The sequence below is a fragment of the Adiantum capillus-veneris genome, chromosome 12 (assembly GCF_014529385.1).
Source record: "Adiantum capillus-veneris isolate H3 chromosome 12, ASM1452938v2, whole genome shotgun sequence".
NCBI classification, from domain to species: domain Eukaryota; kingdom Viridiplantae; phylum Streptophyta; class Polypodiopsida; order Polypodiales; family Pteridaceae; genus Adiantum; species Adiantum capillus-veneris.
In genome coordinates this window covers 42,832,724-42,855,251 of record NC_140942.1, presented here as the reverse complement: position 1 = coordinate 42,855,251, position 22,528 = coordinate 42,832,724, and the positions used below count along the sequence as shown (strand labels likewise).

The 22,528-nt window shown below is 44.0% G+C and overlaps 2 pseudogenes across 1 annotated transcript; one reads left to right on the top strand and one right to left on the bottom strand.

The window, feature by feature from the left end:
* Nucleotides 1-3,631: 3,631 nt before the first annotated feature.
* LOC147445647 (uncharacterized) lies at nt 3,632-5,859 on the bottom strand (annotated as a pseudogene).
* An 8,619-nt stretch (nt 5,860-14,478) lies between these two features.
* On the top strand, nt 14,479-21,068 carry LOC147445646 (potassium transporter 5-like; annotated as a pseudogene). The gene is made up of 9 exons (XR_015189793.1): nt 14,479-14,968; nt 15,054-15,279; nt 15,407-15,655; nt 16,506-16,556; nt 16,662-16,922; nt 17,506-17,558; nt 17,833-17,898; nt 17,991-18,303; nt 19,971-21,068. The product of XR_015189793.1 is annotated as a potassium transporter 5-like (transcript).
* The last annotated feature ends 1,460 nt before the right edge of the window (nt 21,069-22,528 follow it).

Genomic DNA, 22,528 nt, shown 5'->3' with positions numbered 1-22,528 from the left:
AAGCAACCTCTCTGTACTCAATGCAAATGTTACCAATCTTACGGAGTTACTTGTGAAATTTATGAATTCACATACGACTCAAGGAGCCACAAGTGGCACGGTTTAAGGGAACCAAGCTCGCACGACTCAAGGAGTCCAAGAGACAAATACTACAGAAGATGCAGAAGGTAGCAATGCATTATTTAAGAATATCACCATTCCTGAGTTTCACGGGGAAGAGCGTGATCGCAACAAGGATGCGGTCAATACGTTCTTACACAAATGGAGTGATATTCATAGATTGAGACACACCCCGGATATAAAGACGGCTGTGGAAACAAGTCTAACTCTTAAAGGCAAGGCCTATAAGTGGTGGATGACATTTCCAATAGATGCTCGTCCTCCATCTTGGACTGCGTTTCAAGCTTCTTTCTCCAAAGAGTTTTTGGACTCCAATGAAGAAGATAAGAATTGGTTAGCATGGGATGCATGCCGCATGTCTGGCCTCTCTCTCACACAGTACCTTTCGAAGTATCAGGAAATCATATTAAAACTACAAGGTCTAGATGAATTCCAAAAGATACAGGGTTTTAATAGGGATCTTAACAAAGACTATCATCTTCATATCAAGACCCAACATCCAAAAACTTTGGAAGAAGCCATCAACCATGCCCAAAGATAAGATGATGACCAAGAGAGAAAAGGAAATGTTACCTACTCTAAGAATACTTTTTCTAAGAGCAATGTGGTTAAGAGCCAATGGCGAGGTAGATCTCCCACACATTCCAAGAGGAATAAGAGCCAATCTACCTCTCCACTCCCACAAGAGGCTAAGAAGCTTAAGAAATCACAAGATACTCCACGTGGGTCTCTCAGTACTGCTGATTTTGAGCGTGCAAAGAAACACAATTTGTGTTTTAGATGTTTTTCGGACCAACATAACAAGAAAGATTGTCCTCTTTTGCAAGGCAAAGAAAAGACCATGCACACGGAGCGACGCCTCACATTAGATTCATCTCCTAAATATTGTGTTGTAGAGGTTCTTCATATGGAAGAAAAGCACAAGTGTTGTGTGCCTGCTTGAATGTGGCAGCCCAACTTTGGGTCCCATGATTTGATTCGCATGCATGACACTATTAGCGGACAACGTGTTCGTATTTTAGTGGATGATGGTGCAACTCATAACTTCTTGAACTATAAGCTAGTCAAGCAATTGAAGCTTACACTCCCTGCTCTCACAAGTATGTGGTGGAGCAGATGTTTGGGAATGATAAAGAAGTATGGGACACGGTAGTTCAAGGGGTTGAGCTTATTGTTCAAGATTATACGATGACCCTTGACTTCCAAGTTATGAACATGGACCGTGCTGATATAGTTTTAGGACGGGAGTGGCTGCATGGTTTAGGAAACACATTGCACACTAGTTATGAACACCACTCCTTATCCTTTATGGCCAATGGTAAACATGTGCTTTTGCTTGGTGATAAAAAATATACCATTTGCACCTCTTATATGTACATCCGAGCTTTCTATTTTACAGAAACTAGATTTAATAGATGAAGTCGACGAAGAAGACAATAAAGCTATCTCAAGAAGATTACATCAAGAAGGTACTAGAAAGGTTTGCAATGCAAAATGCAAAACCAGTTTCTACACCTTTGGCTGGTCATTTTAAACTAACGAAGGATATGTGTCCAAAGACACAAGAGGAGATAGCCTATATGTCTAAAGTTCCATATGCTGCAGCGGTAGGTTCTCTAATGTATGCTATGGTCTGGACAAGGCCAGACATTGCACATGCAGTGGGAGTTGTGAGTAGGTTCATGGACAACCCAGGTAAAGAGCATTGGCAAGCTGTGAAGTGGATACTTAGGTATCTAAAAGGGACAACAACAAATGCTTTGTATTTTGGAGGAACTGATATTTTTCTAGAAGGGTATGCTGATGCAGATATGGCAGGTGACAAAGATACTCGAAGGAGCACTACTGGCTATGTGTTCACAGTTGGAGGCACAGCAGTAAGTTGGGCTTCAAAGCTGCAGAAAGTGGTTTCACTTTCTACCACGGAAGCAGAGTATGTAGCAATGACGGAGGCAAGCAAAGAAATTCTGTGGCTTCACAGATTCTTAGAAGACCTTGGATTCAAACAAGACAATTGTGTCTTGTACAGTGATAGCCAAAGCGCTATCCATCTTGCGAAGAACTCAGCCTTTCATTCAAGGACAAAGCACATTGAGGTGAGATATCACTTCATACGCACTCTTTTGGAAGAGGGACAACTAAAGCTAGGAAAGGTGCATACAAGTGAAAATCCTGCAGACATGTTTACAAAGGTGGTCAACAAGGAGAAGTTGAGCTTCTGCTCATCTTCAATCGGCATTCAAGGATAAGAAGCCAGAATGGAAAGCAGTCATAGGTTTGGTTTGGAGATCAGTCTCCAAGTGGGAGATTGTTAAGTATGGAGCCTGATTTACCCTTGTAATTTTCTGTGGTAAAAGCGCACATTTGGAAGGCCCCCATTATGAGGAGATGCCATCGTGTGTGAAGGAAAATCACTCACCGGAAACCAAAATTTTCACGGACAAGAATCAGGGGCAACTTTAAAGGCCTCGGGGGCGGAGGCCCCCGAGACTTTTTTTTTCGCCGGAATATTATGGCCGGACGGCAGCCGGAAAGTGGTCGGAAAACAACCGGTCGGTTGGCCGGTGGCCGGTAGTCAATGGCCGATGGCCGGTGGTCGGAAGTCAATGGCCGGTGGCCGGTGGTCGGAAGTCAATGGCCGGTGGCCGGTGGCCGAATTCAAAAGCGGACTTGTCTTCTCAAGGGCGGCCACACATGGGCGGATTGGAGGGTCCGATTTGGACTTATTCGCACAAGGGCGGCTACACATGGCTGTCTCTCATAAGAGAGGGCAGCCCTTTTGGCCTATAAAAGGAGGCCATTTCTACACACATTTCATAGTGTGAAGTTGATGCAACAAGGTGAGTGTGAGGTGGTGAGAGTGAAGCAAGGCGGGAGCTCCATTAAGGGTATAATCCCTTTGTAAACTACTTCTTGTTTTGAAGTACTAAAGCCATTGAGTGGCTGCTTTCCCTTTGACGTAGCCCACATTGGGTGAACCACGTATATCGTGTGTACTCTCTCTCTCTCTACTCTATAATCTCGTGTATATAAATCTGTCTCTCTCCATTAAGTAATCTACTCAATTATCTATTTAGCTACGTCTTATTTCCTAACATGATGTAGCTTCAATATCGGGGACAGACGAAGGGTCATGCTTATTAGGTGTACATGTAAGACAAAGTACACCATTAAGATCTAATATGAGGGCTGATCGGGTTGGATCATCATATGGCAAGGAGGAGATAATTGGGGGAATGTACTTTGGGGGATCTCTGATGATGATGATTTCCTCTACGGACAGCTTGAGGGTCCCCTTTTCCTTTGGACACTCTGTAAAAGACAACATTCAACATTGAAAAATAAACACGAGGCAATATTTGACATAAAAGCGACAAAAACATAGAGGCCGACAAAAACATAGACATTGTGCTTATGAAACATAAAAGCGACAAAAACATAGAGGCCGACAAAAAAGTTTCTTTTACATTCAAAATCAAGAATCACAGATTCTTGTATTACAATTGAAGAGTCACAATTTCTTGCAAACTCGAGGCTTGGGGGGGTGGGAAACACTAGAAGGATTGCGGAGGGGAGTACTCTTTCTGGGAGTCTTCTTCACGGCAGGAGGTGATCTGGGTGCTTCCCTCTCTCCCATATCTCCATCTGCATGATGAGCATGGTGCTTTGAACGTGTGGACTCCGAAGGTCTATTCTTTTTGGAAGATCCACCTATGTCATAAAACAACACATCAGCCCCATGCAGACATTGCATAGAAGTTGACAAGTCCAATACCATTACCACTTACCATCACTGTTTTTCTTGCGCTTCTTTGACACCTTCACCATGTCACTTAGAAAGATGGGAGAATCTGGATTCTCATCACCAGCTACCATGCGCTGCACTGCATCCACTCCCTCTTGCGCTATTGCCTCCGCATCGTCAACCGTTGCATCTTCCTTTGGACTGCTTTCGCTTGGTTGTGGCTCAACTGCAAGCACAGTGTGGCTCAACTGCTGCTGTGCTTGCAGGGGGTTCTACCTTCACAACTGGAGTGCCCTCACTGGAGTACACACTATGGGCTTCAGAAGTAGCTTGTAGCACAACCTTTGGCACGTCATCCTGTTTCGGCGCCACACAAGGAATATGGCCAGAACCTGCAAGCACATTAGTGATGTTCAGGCTTGTGCAATCAGCAGATACTTCAAGGCAACCTGAACTGTTCTTGGATTTATGTGAATCTGGAATACTACTCTTGCAAGAGGCGTCCGCACATACCGTCTCTAATCCAAGCTAGACAGCAAAACACAGAGCATGGTATGCATGACCACATGCTAGCGTGTATACACAAACCACATGGGAAGCCATGAATGCAAGACCACATGCAACACATAGTCCTGGAACAGAGAATGTAGCCTGCAAGTGGCTCAAGTGCTGGCTAGCTATTGGAAGCAGTAACATTGTGTCACCAGCCTTCACTTGCTCCAACATGCTCTCATAAAAGTTGATCTGTTGCACACACGTACTCGCTGATGCTTCCAAGTCAGTCAATTCTTTCTGCATGACAAATGAAGAACAAAAGGCCCACAGGGATTAGATATGAGAACCACCATTACAACACAAAGTACCATGACAAGTACCTTTGACAGAAAAAAATACTATACAAAAGTACTTTGGACACTCCAAAAAACCGCCAAGGCAATTAAAAATACCATGGCAAGTAGAAAAGTACCTTGGACACTACCACCATAACAGAAAACTGCCATTCCATTAAAAACATCAAGGCAAAAGCTACTACCATAACAGGAAAGACTATCATGATAAAAAAGCCACCATGACCAAAAACAAATTACAATGACAAGTTTCTTGGACACTACACACTAATAAGCAATGACCGTACAACCACCTTAATAGGAAAAATTACCTTTACAAGTACCTTGGGCACAACCACAATAGCAACAAACTTCCTTAAAGAAACAATCAACCATAGCAAAAAAAACCATGAAAAAGTACCTTGGGCACTGCCACCATAACAAAGATGGCTTTCCAAAAAACCTCTAAGGTAATGACATATACCATGGATAGTAGAAAAGTACCTTGAGCACTACAACAATAGCAAAAGAAAAGTACCATAGCAGGAAATACTGCCATGAAAAAAACACCACCATGATCAAACGAAGTACCATGACATGCATTTTGGCCATTACATGATACTTGGAAAAATAGCCATGACCCCTGCACCTGTCATGGTAGAAAAAACTACCATGACAAGTACCACAATAATAGACAAACTTCCATGGAAAAAAAAATACTCATAGCAAAAAAAACCACCATGGAAAAGTACTTGGTCAATGTCACTGTAACAAAAAGAATGTAAAAAGAAACTACCATGCCAAGTACCTTGGGCACTATTACCATGATAGAATCCCACAATAGAAAAAAACTACCATGTCAGGTATGTTGGGCACTTAGCACCATAACAGAATTAACTGGCATGACAAAAACAACCATCTAAATAGAAAAGAGTACCATGTCAAGTACCTACAGCATTACCACATAAATAGAAATAACTGGCATGGCAAACAAAACCACCTAAATAGAAGAGAGTACCATGTCAAGTACCTAGGGCATTACCACATAAACAAAAATCCTGCCTTGACTTGGTCAACACATACATGGAGACGATCCACCTCATCTCTTATGTTCGAGCTGCTTGCATCGGCCCCAAGAGCTGTGAGTGAACTAGTTAGAGCAGCCATCTTGCCTTCAATCACCAAAAAATCAGGGTCAGTATCGACAACTCCCTTCATGCTGGACCGCAATATCTGGAGCTCTTGTAATTGCCCGTGAAGCATTGCCGCGGCTGAAGATGTCCCTTGTATCTTCCACATACTTTGGTTCCTGTCTTGTAGCTCTACTCTCACATTATCCAATGTTGTGTTCAAAACCTTTAATGCATCCCTTTTTGCATCCAGAATCTGCTCCACCTGTGCATTTACTTGCTGGCTTATAAAGGAGGCACTAACTAGAGAAGTGCTGCCAGATAAGAGAGCATTTTGCCCACTTTTATGACTTGCCCCGACATTGTCAAGACGAAGGGGCTGAAGTGATGTCCCCTCATTATTCTCCAGCCAAATCTTTACTTTCTTGTCGATGCCACCCGGAAGCTTCTTGCAATGGTCCAAAACCTATTCACCAAAAGCAGCCCATGCAACCTTTCGACCTGTAGGATCTTGCCGAGCAGCTGGGCATCGCTCGTACACAAACAACGTTGCAAACTTGTGTGTGATCTCTTTGTTGGCTGGCATGCTTTGGTAGACTTTGTGAAACAGTAACCTGCATTCGTCTACAAACTTAGGTCGCATCATATGCAGAAAGATTTTAGAGCCCTTCTCCCTTTTCTTCATGAAGACCGACAACCAATCCTGATCTGTGACATCAACCTCACTGAGGTGCTGGTAGAGCTTGCCCTCCAAGCTTAAGCCATACTCCTCATGCAACTCCTCTCGTGTGTAGCAAAATCGAGTTTGCTTAGGGTATTGAATCCTCCAGGAAGATCTTGCTACAAACCACATTTGACATAGTAAACAAACATTGAAAAGAACATTGCTACAATTGAAGAGACAGAGTTGATATGTACCAATGCTTTTTTCGCCGATAGTTTCAGACTTCATGCCCAATGTTGTGGATCTCCTAGGCTTGCTACTAGATGAAAGCATGCTAGCTGAACCACCATCAGCTGCTGCCATGGTGCACTTTCGTGGTGGAGTCTTCATATTACTGTACAAACAAAAAACACAATCCATGATTCACAATGTCCTCAAACAAACACATTGCTCAACTACAACGAGAGAGAGAGGGGGGGGGGGGGGGGGGGGGGGGGGGGGGGGGGGGGGGGGATGGATTGGATTACAGTACCCGGTGAAGATTGAGGTCGCACAGAGAGGGTAGGCGTCTACACTTCTTCCTCACTCTGTTCACGCAGGGTGCATGAAGATGCAATAGCGCGTGGGTAGCTTCCTGCTGTGTAGAATGGCATGCAAGAGAAGTCACAATCACCTTCTACCCGTAAACAATGTTCAAAAAATGATGGCATTCTTGAAGTGGCGGCATTTTCCATTTCTTGCAATTTTCCACGACCCCGATAAATTATTTGAAGGGAACAAATAAAACTTGAGAAGTACTTCAAAAACCACCTAGAAAAGCCCTTAAAACTGACCACCATTTCATGCTTTCACCCGAATGTGTGATGAGAGAGAGAGAGAGAGAGAGAGAGAGAGAGAGAGAGAGAGAGAGAGAGAGAGAGAGAGAGAGAGAGAGAGAGAGAGAGAGAGAGAGAATTCTATCATTGTTGTCTTTTGATATGCAATTAGTAAATGTGTGATGAGAGAGAGAGAGAGAGAGAGAGAGAGAGAGAGAGAGAGAGAGAGAGAGAGAGGTAGAGGTAGAGATAGACAAGTGAGAAGAGAAAGAGAGACAAATCAGCAAAATAAAGAGAGAAACAGGAGATGAGAGAGAGAGAGAGAGAGAGAGAGAGAGAGAGAGAGAGAGAGAGAGAGAGGAGAGAGATAGACAAGTGAGAGAGAAAGAGAGACAAAATCAGCAAAATAAAGAGAGAAACAGGATGAGAGAGAGAGAGAGAGAGAGAGAGAGAGAGAGAGAGAGAGAGAGAGAGAGAGAGAGAGAGGAGGTCCTTGAGTAGCGAGAGAGAAAGAGAGAGGGAGGGAGGGAGGGGGGGGGGAGAGAGAGAGAGAGAGAGAGAGAGAGAGAGAGAGAGAGAGAGAGAGAGGGGGGGGGGGGGGGGGGGGGGGGGGGAGAAAGAGAGTGTGTTGGGGGAGGGGGGAGAGAGAGACATGTGTGTGTGTGTGTGTGAGTGTGTGTGTGTGTGTGTGTGTGTGTGTGTGAGAGAGAGAGAGAGAGAGAGAGAGAGAGAGAGAGAGAGAGAGAGGAGGTCCTTGAGTAGCCCACTAGAAGGAAAAGTGGGAGGAGAACCGGCGGCAATGGGCGGTGGTGGTAGGAGGAGGAGTGGCAGATGGTGGTAGTGAGCTAACACTACCAACCACCGGTGGTGGACTAGGGTGTTGGTTGTCATGGTGGTAAGAGGCGGCAATGGGCGGCAATGGGAGGTAGAGGTGGTGGAAAAAAAAAAGCTCGCTCTAAAGCTCGCTCCATAACCACCCCCGGAATCAGTTGCTCGGCCAGTGAATCAAGGAGGCTTGGGAATTGTGAACCCTGTGGCCCATGCAGAAGCTTGTTGCGCCAAATTTGTTGTTTCCTTGGCTAAAGAGGATCAAGTTTGGGCTATCATGATCAAAGATATGATAGAAGCACCTCAACTTGGTTCGAAAGGTGGAAAGTGGAGATGGGTGGAGGTTCATGACAAGCTGTTAGCCCCGACGTGGACTACTCTAAGACTGGGGGGGCAGCTCAGGAGATTGGTAAGAAAATGCAACAAAGCAGCACTGAGTCTTAAAGTGGGGGGGAAAAAACCAGATACTTCAAGAACTCCATTTTGCATTGGTCCCCCTGGCTTTCCAAACTTGTAGATCCACCACAAATTCCCTATTGGATAGAGACAGCCAAGAAGTTGAATAATAAGGTATGAATCGACTGGGGCACTTCTGGGACAGGGACAACAAGAGTTGGAAAACCATTGATCTCTTGGTTACCCAATTCCAACTGAATAGCTTGGAGGTCTTGCTGGTCCACAAAGTGAGGAAAGAGCTTGACAATATACTGATGCCTATCTATGATTTGGAGTTTGACTGGAACGCCTGGAAATGGCCCGGAAGTAGTCTCTTAGGGAAATCCCATTCGAAAGACATTTAGCATACAATGATGCAAAAGAAGAATTGGTCTAGCCCCCTCAACAAGATATGGAAAAAACAATGGTCGGAGGAAAGGTGGGAGCAAGTAATGGAGAACATCTGGAAGCCAAAGGTTCCGCAGCACGTAAAGGTATTTTTATGGAAGGTAATTTGGGGTGCTCTACCGACGGGAGTGAAGATTCAGGAAAGAGGGATTGGGTCAGATCGATGCTTGGGGTGCAGGTTGGCTAGTGAAGATCTGGCCCACCTCTTCATGGATTGCCCAACTATCAAAGGCCTCGCAGAGAAAATATGTAAATGGGTCCAAAGAACATGGAAAATTGGTTTTTACAAGACTGATCTATTTCTTGGAGGGAAGAGTTCAGATGGTCTTGCCATCCTCATCAACACTCAAATCGTCAGGTACTTCTTCTTGCATAATGTATGGCAGACAAGGAACCGCCATGTGTTTGAAGGAGGTCTTGAGGTGGCAAGCTTCGCAGAAATTATTCAAGAAAGCAAAATGCTAATTTGGACACTCGGGCGCAAGCAACACTCGGAGGATTGGTCTAGGACTACTTGTGCCTTGTTGTCAGCAGAAGGTATGCCTAGGATTGGGGAAAATCTTGGCTATTGGTAATTAAAAGATCGCAGAAGAACATGATAATGGACCTTTTGGATCAAGGATAAGGGGGCGAGTTGGTTGGGATCGCTACCGATGTAATTGTGGTCCCTGGATGATGTCATGGCTCCTCACGAGCATGGCAAGACATTGTAATTTTTTGGGTTGATTAATATAATTCACTCACAATTGTGAGTTTTGGAAAAAAAAAATCTTTTGTTATTCAGGTCAATAAGTATTTGAACTGTATTTCTAAATTTTGAGTGTTTTCTTCAAGGCTTTTGCAATTTTGGCTACATGAACCCTGGTCACTTTTTTGCAAAAACACTGGTTGTAGTGCTTGTTGGGGTATAGGCGCCTGTGCCTTGCCCGGCCGCCCAGAGTCTGGGCGCCCACTGAGTTGTATACCTTATACATAGCATAAGTGTATAGGGGGTTGCTCACTCTTTGAGTCTCCCCACCCACATCGTGTGTGTGTCTCCTTCTCTCTCTCTCACTCTTCGTCTGTGGTGCTCCCCGATCCCCTTCAATTGGTATCAGAGCTATGGTGACCGCGGAGAGCACGACGGCTTTGAGAGCTTCGAGGCGATAGCTCGCTCGCTCTCGACGGTAGAGAGATTAAGAAAGCTTGGAAGCTTTGTGAGAATGCAATGGGAGCTTGTGAGCTCAGTTGAGAGTGATGTATGCTCTTGTGGAAGCTCAGAAAGGAGTGTGGAAGATTGTGTGTAAGTGAAGGTGCTGCCCTAAAACTGTGTGTGCAGCAGCACAGTTTTCAGATTCGTTTTTCTCCTTGTAGAATGCAGATCTGAGAATTCTGTACCTAGCGCGCATCTGTTTCGACGTGGTCTACAACTTTGCAGAAGAAACTTTTTGCAAATTCCTCACCGTTTTGCTGATATTCAGCTCAGACTGTCTGTATACAGAAATTCCAGATTTTCTGTTGTCGCATTGTGTGCGAGTTTGATGCACTTTTGGAAGCACGGGAGATGCTTGAAGTTGAGTGCATAAATTCTGAGCTGAAGATGCAATTGCAGCTTGTGTTAAGCTTGTGGTTTGAGGGTTTTTGGTAGACTTGGGCAACGAAGTACGGAGGCGTTTACACACCATCGAGGCGGTCTCTTGAGAGACGCAGTTTTTTGGAGCACACAGGTGGAGCTTCTTTCACTGGTTTTCACAGAATACTTTCGCAGTGATTTTGTGCTTGGATTCATGGTCTTTGCGGATGGTTTGCATCTGGTTATGGCGCATGATTGATGCCCATTATACATGCATTTTGACGAGCACTTTCAAGTGCCGGTGAGCTCTCTTGAGAGCATTGTTTTCGCATTGAATAAGTTTCCGGATTGCAAATCTTTTGGCGCTTGCTTATGCGCGGTCACTCCATTGATGTACGTTGAGTGCGGATTGCCATTGTATGTGAAAATGTGGAGCCATTTTGGCATTTCTACTCATTGGCATTGAGTAGTGTTATGGTTTATGGTAGAGATTATACTTGAGTTTTTTGCTCAGTTTTGAGGGGAAATTCTATCGAATTTTTCCCAGATTCTCGCCATAGTTTGTGATCGAGTGTTTACTCTGACTTTGACAGGTTTTGTCAATTTGTACACAGTTTTGTGTTTTTGTATCCACTCTCGCAAGAGTGAGGAGTTGTGTATCTTTCTTTGCTTGAGACAGTGGTTTGCTCTCGGGTGGGAGAGTCTTGTGATCTCGAGCATTGTTTGCCATAATTTTGCAGAGCTTATGCATGTATGTTGAGTGTAGTTTGATGTGCATTGATTGCTCATTGTATTGAGCTTGCAGGACAATGGCTATTTTGTGTTGATAGCCATTGTGCGTTGAAACTCTGGCGAAATTTTCCCAGGAGTTTTATGTGTATCATTTATGCGATCTAGGTAGAGATTGCGGGTTGCACTCAGCATTTGTGTGCGGTGTTCTCTGCAGGTGGGAGATTTGTGCGTATGTATGCATCGATACCGCACAGTGTGGGTTTGGTGATTAGCTCACAGATTGCAGTGTGATACTAGAGCAGGTGAAGCTTGTATTGACATTGCGGGAGCTCTATTTTGGAGTGTGTCTCATAGGTTTTACATTGTGTTTCTGGCCATATTGGTAGACAGTTTCCAGGTGTTGTTGGTGAGGTGGTTTTTCTTTCTAGTTTGCTACATTCTGCTCATGGCAGAGACAGGTGATCGCTCAGATTATGATCTCTCCGAAATGTGCATGTTTGATGGGTCAGACTTTGCAGCATGGAGAGAGTGTATGCTTGATGCATTGACACAACGAGGGTTGCATGGACCATTGAGTGGTGATGCAGGTAGACCTTCATGCTTGTCTGACGATCAATGGCAGGAGCTAGAGGAGATGGCACTATCTACACTCTCTTTGCACCTTGCGGAATCTGTATATGCTCTTGTTATGTATGAGACTACTTCGAGAGCACTTTGGCGCAGATTACATGATATGTATGATAGATCTGAGTCATCACGGACTCGTGTGAGACAAGTACATTCACGAGCACGCCGACAGGTGACATGTTGGTATTGTGGTCATTCTGGACACGTTAGACGGCGTTGTTTTCGTCGTATGCGACATCGTAGGAGACATGGCAGTCTCAGAGATGTATGTAGTGATGCCATGGACTCAGTTGCTTTGACAGTTGAGGCACATGTAGTGTCGGAGTATACTAGTGACGGGGATGTCACTTTTACCTCGAGCTATGCACGAGATGCTATACATGTGGATAGTGCACTCCCTTCGCAGTGGTTGCTACACGCAGATGCTATGTTTCATGTCACGCCGCATCGTGCATGGTTTTGTAGCTATTCTAGCGGGATGCTTGGCAGTGTACGTTTGACCGATGGATCGGTGCATGCGATAGCAGGTGCAGGAGATGTGAGACTGTCATTACCGAGTGGTGCATCTTACTTGTTACGACATGTGCGCTATGTACCAGATTTGACAGTGAGTTTGATCTCGATTAGTCAGCTTAGAGATTGTGGATGTCAGATTTCGCTACGAGAGCGAGATTTTGTGATGCATTTGGGTTCGCTAGTGATTGCGAGAGGTGCCAGGAGTGGTACAAGTTACCCATTGCATGTGGATCACGCGAGAGACGGTGTTGTCTCTGTGATCACGCAGCCAGGTAGAGAGCGAGAGAGCAGGCGAGTCTCTTTTGCTCATGGGTTGCAGGGTACTTTGCACGGAGTGCAGAGTAGTGAGCTCGTTGTGCACACAGTTGGGGCACGACTTGAGCAGTCACACAGAGAGGTGACAGAGTCAGACATGCATGCTTTGCTAGTGACTGAGCAAAGCAGAGAGTCAGTTGTGTGAGATACTTCTATGCAGGATAGACAGGTAGAGCGGTCTTGCTCTAGTGAGTCACAACAGGAGGACGTTGTGCAAGAGTTTATGCATATGGAGTTAGAGCATGAGAGCTCTAGTGAGTCACAGCAGATTGAGTGGTCATGTTTGTAGTGGATGATTGCAGAGGAGGCTGAGATGTCAGCGATTATGCAGTCATTCCTTTCTATGCTCTACAGTGAGCATGGGGATATAGTTGTGCAGGATATGTCTTCCAGCAGACACCTAGAGTAGCTGGTTTGCTCTGAGGTTGCACGACAGGTTGATGCGTCTTTTGCGGACAGTCAGGAGATGCATGTGGCTGACACGCCTTGTCAGTCAGAGATGCCTATTGCCAGGGATATATATGTTGATGCATGCTCCGTAGAGCTAGCAAGGCCCGCTAGCATTGCATCGGCATTCGGTGGACTCATGTATGAGATGTTGATCTTGAGACCGGATATCGCAGCTGCAGTGGGAGCATTTGCAGTTGGGGTTGTCAGTCGTTTGTTGACTGATGATGGCATAGTGCACGAGGGAGATATGCAGGTATTGCGTACATACTTGCAGTACGTGTGCGGTACGTCTGGTGGTGTATGGACTTACACGGGAGCAGGACAGCCGGATGCACACGATCACAGCCAGCCAGTGGACATCGGTTGAGAGCGGTTTTCTCTCACCTTTTGTAGTCTTTAGACTAGGTTCCTTGTTTAAAGGCACAGTCGCCTTTAAGTGGGAGGTTGTTGGGGTATAGGCGTCTGTAACTTGCCCGGCCGCCCAGAGTCTGGGCGCCCACTGAGTTGTATACCTTATACATAGCATAAGTGTATAGGGGGCTGCTCACTCTTTGAGTCTCCCCACCCACATCGTGTGTGTGTCTCCTTCTCTCTCTCTCACTCTCCGTCTGTGGTGCTCCCCGATCCCCTTCAGTGCTCGAAAAAAATTTAGGTTTAGTGTAAAATCTCACCTACAAATTTTGAAATTTACCTCTAAATTTTATATTTGAAGGCAAGAAAACTTTGAAAAATTTAGTGTTATTCGGTGTAAAAACCTTCAATTTTTTTCAATTTACCTGTGTTTGCAGTGTTCGGGAAAAATGTATCAGCTTAATATCATGCCGTTTCCAATTTTAAAAATGCCAATTGAGGGCAAAGGGAAAAGGAAAAATTCCTTCCCAAAATAGAGAAAGTTAGTGTAAAAACCCAAAAAATACCCCTAATTTTCTAAAATTTCCTCTTGGCAAACTCAAGGAAAGTATGTTTTGGAAAAATGATTTTTCCCGAACACTGCTCTGTGGTTTTTTCGAGCACTGAAGTCTGGTTGTCTCCCTCTCCCCGCCGAGCGTGCACGGTTCGCGACTCTCTCTCTCACATGCACACGGTTTGCCTCTCATCATCAGTGACTCTCGCCTCTCTCCCCTCTCCCTGGCACGTGCACACGGTTTACAAAAAAAAGAGTGCACACCGGGAGTGTCACGTACCTACCTCTCTTCTCTCTCTCTCTCTCTCTCTCTCTCTCTCTCTGTGGAATTATTGGCTCCTCTGACGACAAGACTAGGTAGGCAACATTGGGCAAATAGATTATTATTTGAAGAGCAAGCACTTCCATTTATTGGTGATGATCATGATGCTAGTTTTGTAAACTCTAATGCCATAATTATTTGCACTGAAATTCGTAAATAATGAGATAGTGTTGTATATCAAGCAGACCTTCATTAAAATGCACAACAGAGATGCAAATCTTTCTAAAAACCATAAAAACAAAATGCCAGTTTCTAATACAATCTTTTATTTAATGAGGTTCAGTTGGAAAATCATATAAAGCATGGGAGTGGACACCTCCTCAGTAAGCCTTACCTTTGGAACAAAGACAACTCACATTCCCTTTTGATGGCACAACCAGCATCAAGCTAGCAAACATCAGCTTGAATCTATCCCCTAAGCTCTAAGCAAGAGGTGAAAGGCTCGGAGTGCCATACTCGGCATGGAAGGGACTGCTGATGATCATGATGAAATGGAAAACAGGAGGCCTCTTTGCAGGCTGGACTCTTTGGATGTGGAAGCAAATCACATACCGGATGGTATGCGACACTCTACTAAGGTATCAGACTGAGCTCAGCAAGCTAAAGCCAATGTTTGAGTGCTGAATTTCTTCACATTCATTCAAATTTTTTGTTGTTATGTAGGTTCTATCCAAAGCTCTGATTCTGAAGTTGGCCTTTGAGAGCATAGGAGTGATCTACGGGGATTTGGGGACATCGCCCCTCTATGTCTACAGCAGTACTTTCCCCAATGGGCCCCCTAGCAATGATGATGTGCTTGGAGCTCTCTGCCTCATCATTTACACATTGTCTCTCATCCCACTGCTGAAGTATATCGTCTTCGTGCTTCAAGCAAACGACAATGGGAATGGTAAGTGCTTACATGTACTGTGCAGCAAATTGAGTGTAATAGTTCTAGCCTTAATAAAGTCTCTCTCTGTATGGCGCAGGGATAGTGTGTGTGTGTGTGTGTAACATATCTTGGTTTAAACCTGTAGGTGGAACCTTTGCACTCTACTCCCTTATCTGCCGCCATGCAAAAGTAAGCCGATTCCAAAACGAACAAGTTGAGGATCAATCGCTCTGTGGATACAGATTGCAACGCTCAGACAGAGCGCCGAGAATGGGAGCAAAGATCAAGGAGGCATTGGAAGGCAGTCCCTTTGCAAAGAAAGTGTTGCTGCTGTTGACACTCCTTGGAACTTGTGCAGTCATGGGGGATGGCGTATTAACACCGGCTATATCTGGTATGTCTGGTGGTTTGGTTACAAGAGCTGAAGTGCTTTGAGAAATGCTATAGATCATTCTATACCATTGCCCGAGATTACACAGTGCCTTACTAAGGATCCCCATACACCGTTGTGCCATTATTCAAATCTCATGATCGATCATACATTGGCCGAGCTATATGCCTCCATATTGGAACATGGTTAGGCCGTTGGGCAGAGCAGCAGGGACTCAAAGCACAGGGACAGGCAGGTTTCAAGAGAGGCTTTTCGACTCTTGACCATATCCTCACACTTAATTAAGAGCGATTATAGAGTCCGGTAGAGCACATAAAAGATGGATATATTCCTCCTTTGTGGACTTCTGCAAAGCCTTTGAAATAGTTCCAAGAGCCAGGTTGATGCATTGATTGCATCCATGGATGTGCCTAGGGAGCTCATATGAGGACTTCCGCAAAGCCTTTGATGTAGTTCCAAGAGCCGGGTTGATGGGTTGATTGCATGCCATGAATGTGCCTAGGGAGCTCACATGGCACTTTATGAGACAGTATTGGGTAGCGTACGTACATTAGAGGATTTATCCAGTTCTGTTTGCTCCATTGTTAGGGTGAAACATTGATGAGATCTCAGACTATACTGCTAGAAGACGAGAGAGAGGAGCCCCTCTCTCAGAACCACCGGGTAGCCACTAAAATGCACCACCAGAAGAGGAAACCAGCAAAGTCGACATTGGTACAGAATTCAATATTGACTAAGCATCTGTTGATACAGTACCAACTATCTCACAAAAAAGTTAGAAATTCAAAGATATGTTTTCCTTTGAGCGATAACAAAAGACATGTCATTAATTAGTACAGCCAATTTTATGCAGTGCTGTCGGCAGTAGATGGTATTCAGACCAAAGTGCACAGTTTAACTGAAGGTAAGATCCTTGCACCTTCAGAAGGTTGAGAATTAGACAGCTATTTCATAAAAACATGATTGTCCTGAAGATCAAAGAGTCTTGATATGAGCATGTTTCTGGCAGATCATGTTGTGCTTATTTCTGTCGCCGTTCTTGTAATCCTCTTCAGCCTCCAGCGCTCTGGAACTGAGAAGGTGGCATTCTTATTTGCCCCTTGTGTTATCATTTGGTTTGCTTTCATTGGTGGTATTGGTATCTTCAACATTTTCAAGTATGATGCATCCATTTTCCGAGCTTTCAACCCCTATTATATCATCAACTATTTCCAAAGGAATGGAAGGCAAGGGTGGATCTCATTGGGAGGCATTGTCCTGGCTATTACAGGTTTATTCTCTTACACAAGAAGATTTAGAAATTTTCTCATATAGGAAAACGGAATCTTTTCCAGTGTTTTTCATACAATGAACAACATCATGAGCTTCTGGTAGAGAGGCACCGCATACCTAGCTAGGTACGATTGGGGGCAAGGGACCACCGGCCCCCCCACCGGGCCGGCGGTCCCCTGCCCCCAATCGTACCTAGCTAGGTATGCGGTGCCTCCCTCACAGAAGCTCATGATGTTGAGGTAAGTCACAATGTGGGAATTATTGTGAGAATTTGTCCAAAACTTCTTGTGAATTACTTAAAAGTATGTGACATTTCACACACACACACACACACACACACACACACGCACACACCCAAATAGGGTGAAGACCAGAAGGTTAAGCCACAGCAAGTGAATCACTAGGAAAAATTGCCCCCTCAAAACATCACGCGCGTGCGCGCGCGCACACACACATCCAAGAAAGATAATCTTGAGTCGTTGACCAACGGTTAGAAGAAGGAAAGGATAAGAATATGTCTCAACTTGCAAATAGTTCCTCCTTTTCAATACTTATAATCTTGATCATGATGAAACATGCAGGCACAGAAGCCATGTTTGCCGATCTCGGACATTTTTCTGTGCCTTCTGTTCAGGTATTGTCGCTTTGATTCTGACATGTGAATGAGTCTCATGAATTTAAAACAAGTTTTGTCTGGTGTGAGTAGAGTGTAGCATTTGAGCACAAATAGCACAACCCTTGTCCCATAAGCTTTCTTTTGACATGAGGTGCTGCTACTTTGCATGCTAGTTTACATTCTTTCTAGGGTTCACACATCCGCCACACTCCATATGTGCGATTATTTTGTCAACATCTCTGTATGTTGTGAATGATAGATAACTTACCCAAATGAGTTAATATTATTGCAGATTGCTTTTGCCTCTCTTGCATACCCTTCCTTGTTGGCTGCATACATTGGCCAAGAAGCTCATGATGTTGAGGTAAGTCAGAATGTGGGAAATATTGTGAGAATTTGTTCAAAATTTCTTGTGAATTTATTGAGAATTCTGCTCAATGCATAAGAGAGTATCTGATTCTCCATTAAAACACATTAGCCAAAGCTAATATATTTTCTTTGTTTACAGAACCTATGTTCTGGCCTATGTTTGTTGTAGCTGTTGGGGCTGCAATCATTGCAAGCCAAGCCATGATATCAGCAGTATTCTCTATTGTTGAGCAGTCTCTAGCTCTGGGATGTTTCCCCTTGGTGAAAGTCGTTCACACATCCTCAAAACTCATCGGGCAGGTGTACATTCCTGAGGTCAACTGGATCTTGATGGTATTATGTGTAGCTGTCATTGGCATCTTTCGGTCAACAACATACATTGGAAATGCCTATGGTATCTCTCTCTCTCTCTCTCTCTCTCTCTCTCTCTCTCTCTCATAACATATAATCCACTGTAGGTCCATATACAACAGATATTGGGAAAATCCTGAGAGACATACAATGAAATCAAGGGGAAAATCCCAAGACAAACCATAGGATACATTGAGGGATAAAGATACTCTAATCATGAAGTGAAAATGAAGCTATCTGGCTATGATAAGCCTACACAAATCTGCCCAAAATCTTTGTCCGCCCGCAGGGAATGTAGCGAATAGAATTTGACTTACGTTCCAGGCAGTAGTCTCGGATCTCTGTAGGGAGTCCGCAACAAAACTGCTCAATCTGTCCCAGAAAAGAGACCTTAAATGAAGATTTTGGTAGAAAAGAGTTCCAAAATCTCTCGCAATAAGCGTCCCAAAGATTCTCCCTTGGTCATCCGAAGATGATTCCAAGCGCTTCGTATATCTCGTTCGTAATCTCGAGTCAGCCCCAAGAAGAAATAAAGAGCCTTTTGAATTTCAACCACTTGACTGGAGCTTCCTTCCTCAAAAGAAGAATGGACCACCATGTTCGAGCTTCCTTCCCCAAAAGAAGAGTGGACCACCATGTTTGAGCATTTCCTTAATTTGAAGAAAGATGTAGCCCTCCTAATCTTGGAGTGCTCTGAGTAGTGCCCTCCAGAGAAGGCTATGTCAAACTACTGAATGAAGGCCAAAGCCCTCGGAGCATCTCGAAACCCAGAAAAAGGATTTAAATTTAATCGATTGTTCACCTTCTTTGAATTCTTCTATTTTCTTGCTTTTATCTTCGAGGAAGTCATATTGGTTGGCTCTGTAAAAATGCTTCTTCTTTGCATAAAACATATGGTCATCGGAGTCCGATTGTCATAGGATGACTCCTTTGTAGAACTGTCAGAAACTGGGCGAAATCTGAGTTTCTTTGCGTTTTTCTTACCCTTTCCGAAGCTTTGCTTTTTGCTTCGCTTTTTGCCTTTTCTGTCCTCCTCGCTCGAGTCGGAAGAGCTAGAAGAACTATCAGAAGAAGAGGAAGAAGAAGAAGAACTAGGTAGTCCTTCAAATCGTACACGCTTCTTCTGCTTTCTTGCAGATGCAAAAGAAGATTGACGGCCCAAATAACCAGGGTAGTTAGTCCCCTACTTACGCTTTTTCACTTGCTTTTGAAATTGCCAGGGCATTATAAGAGCAATTGTACAACTAATAAACAAAACTTGCTCACTAACTAGACAAAGTTGGAGGAAACCTCACAAACATCTGCGAAAGAGGAGACAAAGTTTAAACTTGTAAATATGGGGAAAGGACACAATTAAAGTTAGCACAATACTAACATAGATCTTTCATTGTCTTTATTAAAAAGAAGAGAGAAGATTAGCGATTATAACCAAGAGGTAAACACAAGCTTGTAGGTGAAAGTAACTGCTACCAAATTTTCATAAGAAGGTTTTATGTTTTTTAACAGGCAAGGATGAGCACCCATGTGCATGCAAAACAGTAAGTGTGTATGTGCACGCGCACGCGCGCGCGCGCGCGCGTGTGTGTGTGTGTGTGTGTGAGAGAGAGAGAGAGAGAGAGAGAGAGAGAGAGAGAGAGAGAGAGAGATGGGATGGCACATGATGATATAATACGAGAAAAAAATTCCCTAAGTGTTTTTCTATGCTCGCAGGTATGGCTGTTCTTGCTGTAATGCTTGTGACTACCACTCTTGTGACACTTATCATGGTCATGATCTGGAGAACAAAGTTGTACCTTGCAATTGCCTTCTTTACTATCTTTGGCGCTATCGAGGTGATATATTTTTCAGCAAATCTATATAAGTTTCCAGAAGGAGGCTGGCTCCCTGTTGCATTCTCATCTGTACTGGTCATTATGATGGCGGCGTGGCATTATGTAACCAGCAAGAAATACATGTTCGAATCCGACAACAAGATTTCAATCTCATCATTAGAGAGAAGGTTGGAGAGTGACTTGATGCTAAACAGGGTACCTGGAATCGGATTAATGTACACCCAACTAGTGCAAGGAGTGCCTCCCATCGTTGATCTCTTTATAGAGAATTTGAGAGCCTTACACTCAGTGATAGTCTTTGTCTCGGTGAAACATTTGCCGGTTTCAACTGTGCCAAAGGATGAGAGGTTCTTAGTGAGAAGAGTAGGCAACAGAGACTACCGGATGTATCGAAGTGTGGTAAGGTATGGATATATGGACCCCGCAATTCCACATGGGGAATTCGAGGAATGCTTGATGGAGAGCTTGAAGCGATTTGTGAGGCTAGAGTCCTATGAACTAGAGATGTTGGATCGAGGGATGTATATAGAGAAAGCAGAGGAAAATAAGGAACATAGCAGCAATGTAAGGAGGTCGTCCCACTCAACTGAAGACAAGAAGAGATCAAGTGGAAGCATTCAAGAACAACAAAGTAATATATCTGAGAGGAAAGAAGAGGTAAGAAATGAGTTAGAATTTCTATCGACTGCCAGAGAAGAAGGTATCACATACCTTCTTGGGAGTAGTGTCATCGAAGTTGCTCCATCTTCTTCAATAGGAAAGAGATTTGTTGTCAATGTAGTTTACAACCTTTTGCAGCGCATCTCTAGAAAGAGCAGAGTAGCGCTTCAAATACCACATAAGAGACTAATGGAGGTTGGGATTACATACACTCTGTGAGTTTGGCTTGACGGCTTGAACAGCAGCATTACAAAAGAATGCTTGAAATCGTATTCAATTCAAGGCATCTAAACATGGAGATGCCATTTGCCTATTATGAGTAACGTAGACCGTACTTCATTCTCAAATGGTGGTTGTTTCAGAGAGACTGAATGATTGTTTCTCCAATAGCTCCTTCATCGTCTGTACTTGATTTTTCACCCTAGCGCCCTTTACAAAGTTCCACTTAATCGCTTGAAACGTATCCCACCTGATTTGTCTAGTCAAGGATAAAACATTGTCTTGTACTACCTTACTTCTTCAGATCACACCATTTGATTTCACATGTAATTAACTCTCTTCTAATAGTATCTCATCATTCTATTGTCCTTGTTCACTTCTTCCCTGCATTTACTTTCACCTGTGCTAAACTCTCTTTCAATAGTTATGCCTTTGAGTGGTTCATGATCATCTTTGTAAACCCAATAAAGTAGCTTGTTTTAGTTGTAAGCCCGAGTAAGATCTCTTCGCATGCAAGCCTATGTTTGTGTTAAAAATGGACTCCAAGAGGACTTGAACCCACAGTAATGGTTATGAGGTACAGATAAGTTTGGCAATGCATTCATCGTTCCATTGTTTATTTTTCTTCTCTTATGAAGGGCTGCCAGTTTTTCACATATGAAACAACAGTTTGTGTACATAATTGGCCAATCATACGTCTTTTTCAGCACAAGGATATGCATTCTTGCTTCAAAATGCGTACTTGCCGAGTCAATATGACAGGCTTAGACTTCTCAAGGCATGCAAGTGAATTATTTTCACCCTTGGGTCAGCTATTCCTAAATGGGTCGAGGGGAATGCTTGTGCATGGGGAGTTAAGACGTGCTTCTTGGTCTTTATGTACTATACTATCAACTGAAAATTGTACATGGCCCTTGCCTCATGATGGCGGCTGCTGATTGGAATGTTTAGTCATCCCTTTGCAGAAGGGCATATGAATGACTGTGAGGGTTGGAAAAATAAAAAGTAAAGATGAGGGAAAACTTCTTTGGGTGTAGCATCCAACTTTGCATCCCTCAAGAGAAAAATGTCATTGTCCAGCTCGTGTCGTCGTCCGCAGGAGACAAACATCCATAATGAAGTAAAGTGATTACACATGTTGGGCATTGTTCTGCGACTCAATTTTCAGCTTTGGAGATGACAGCCAGCTAGAGAATGAGACTGATCTTCTTCAAAGGCTTGACCACCTTGTCTTTTGAATGTGTTGCCCAATGTATTAACAAGAAAGTATGAGCTCAAGATCTCTCATAGCGACCGACGCCTGCATGGAGCTGCAAGAAGATGGGGTGAAGCAATCGCATTTGCGCAGCTTAAGAGATCACCCTGGTTGGCCTGTCACCCCATTCGATTGCGGAAGCTTCGAAACCAAAGCGATCTGTCAATTTATGTATTTAGGCCTATAGCCGGTCCCTGTATGTGCTAATAGACAGGGTCTGATTTGACTTTTACTGTCAAGGGCCTAAAATTGACACCCTTGACAAAACAGGTGCTTCAAAAGAACCTCCTGCCATTTGACAT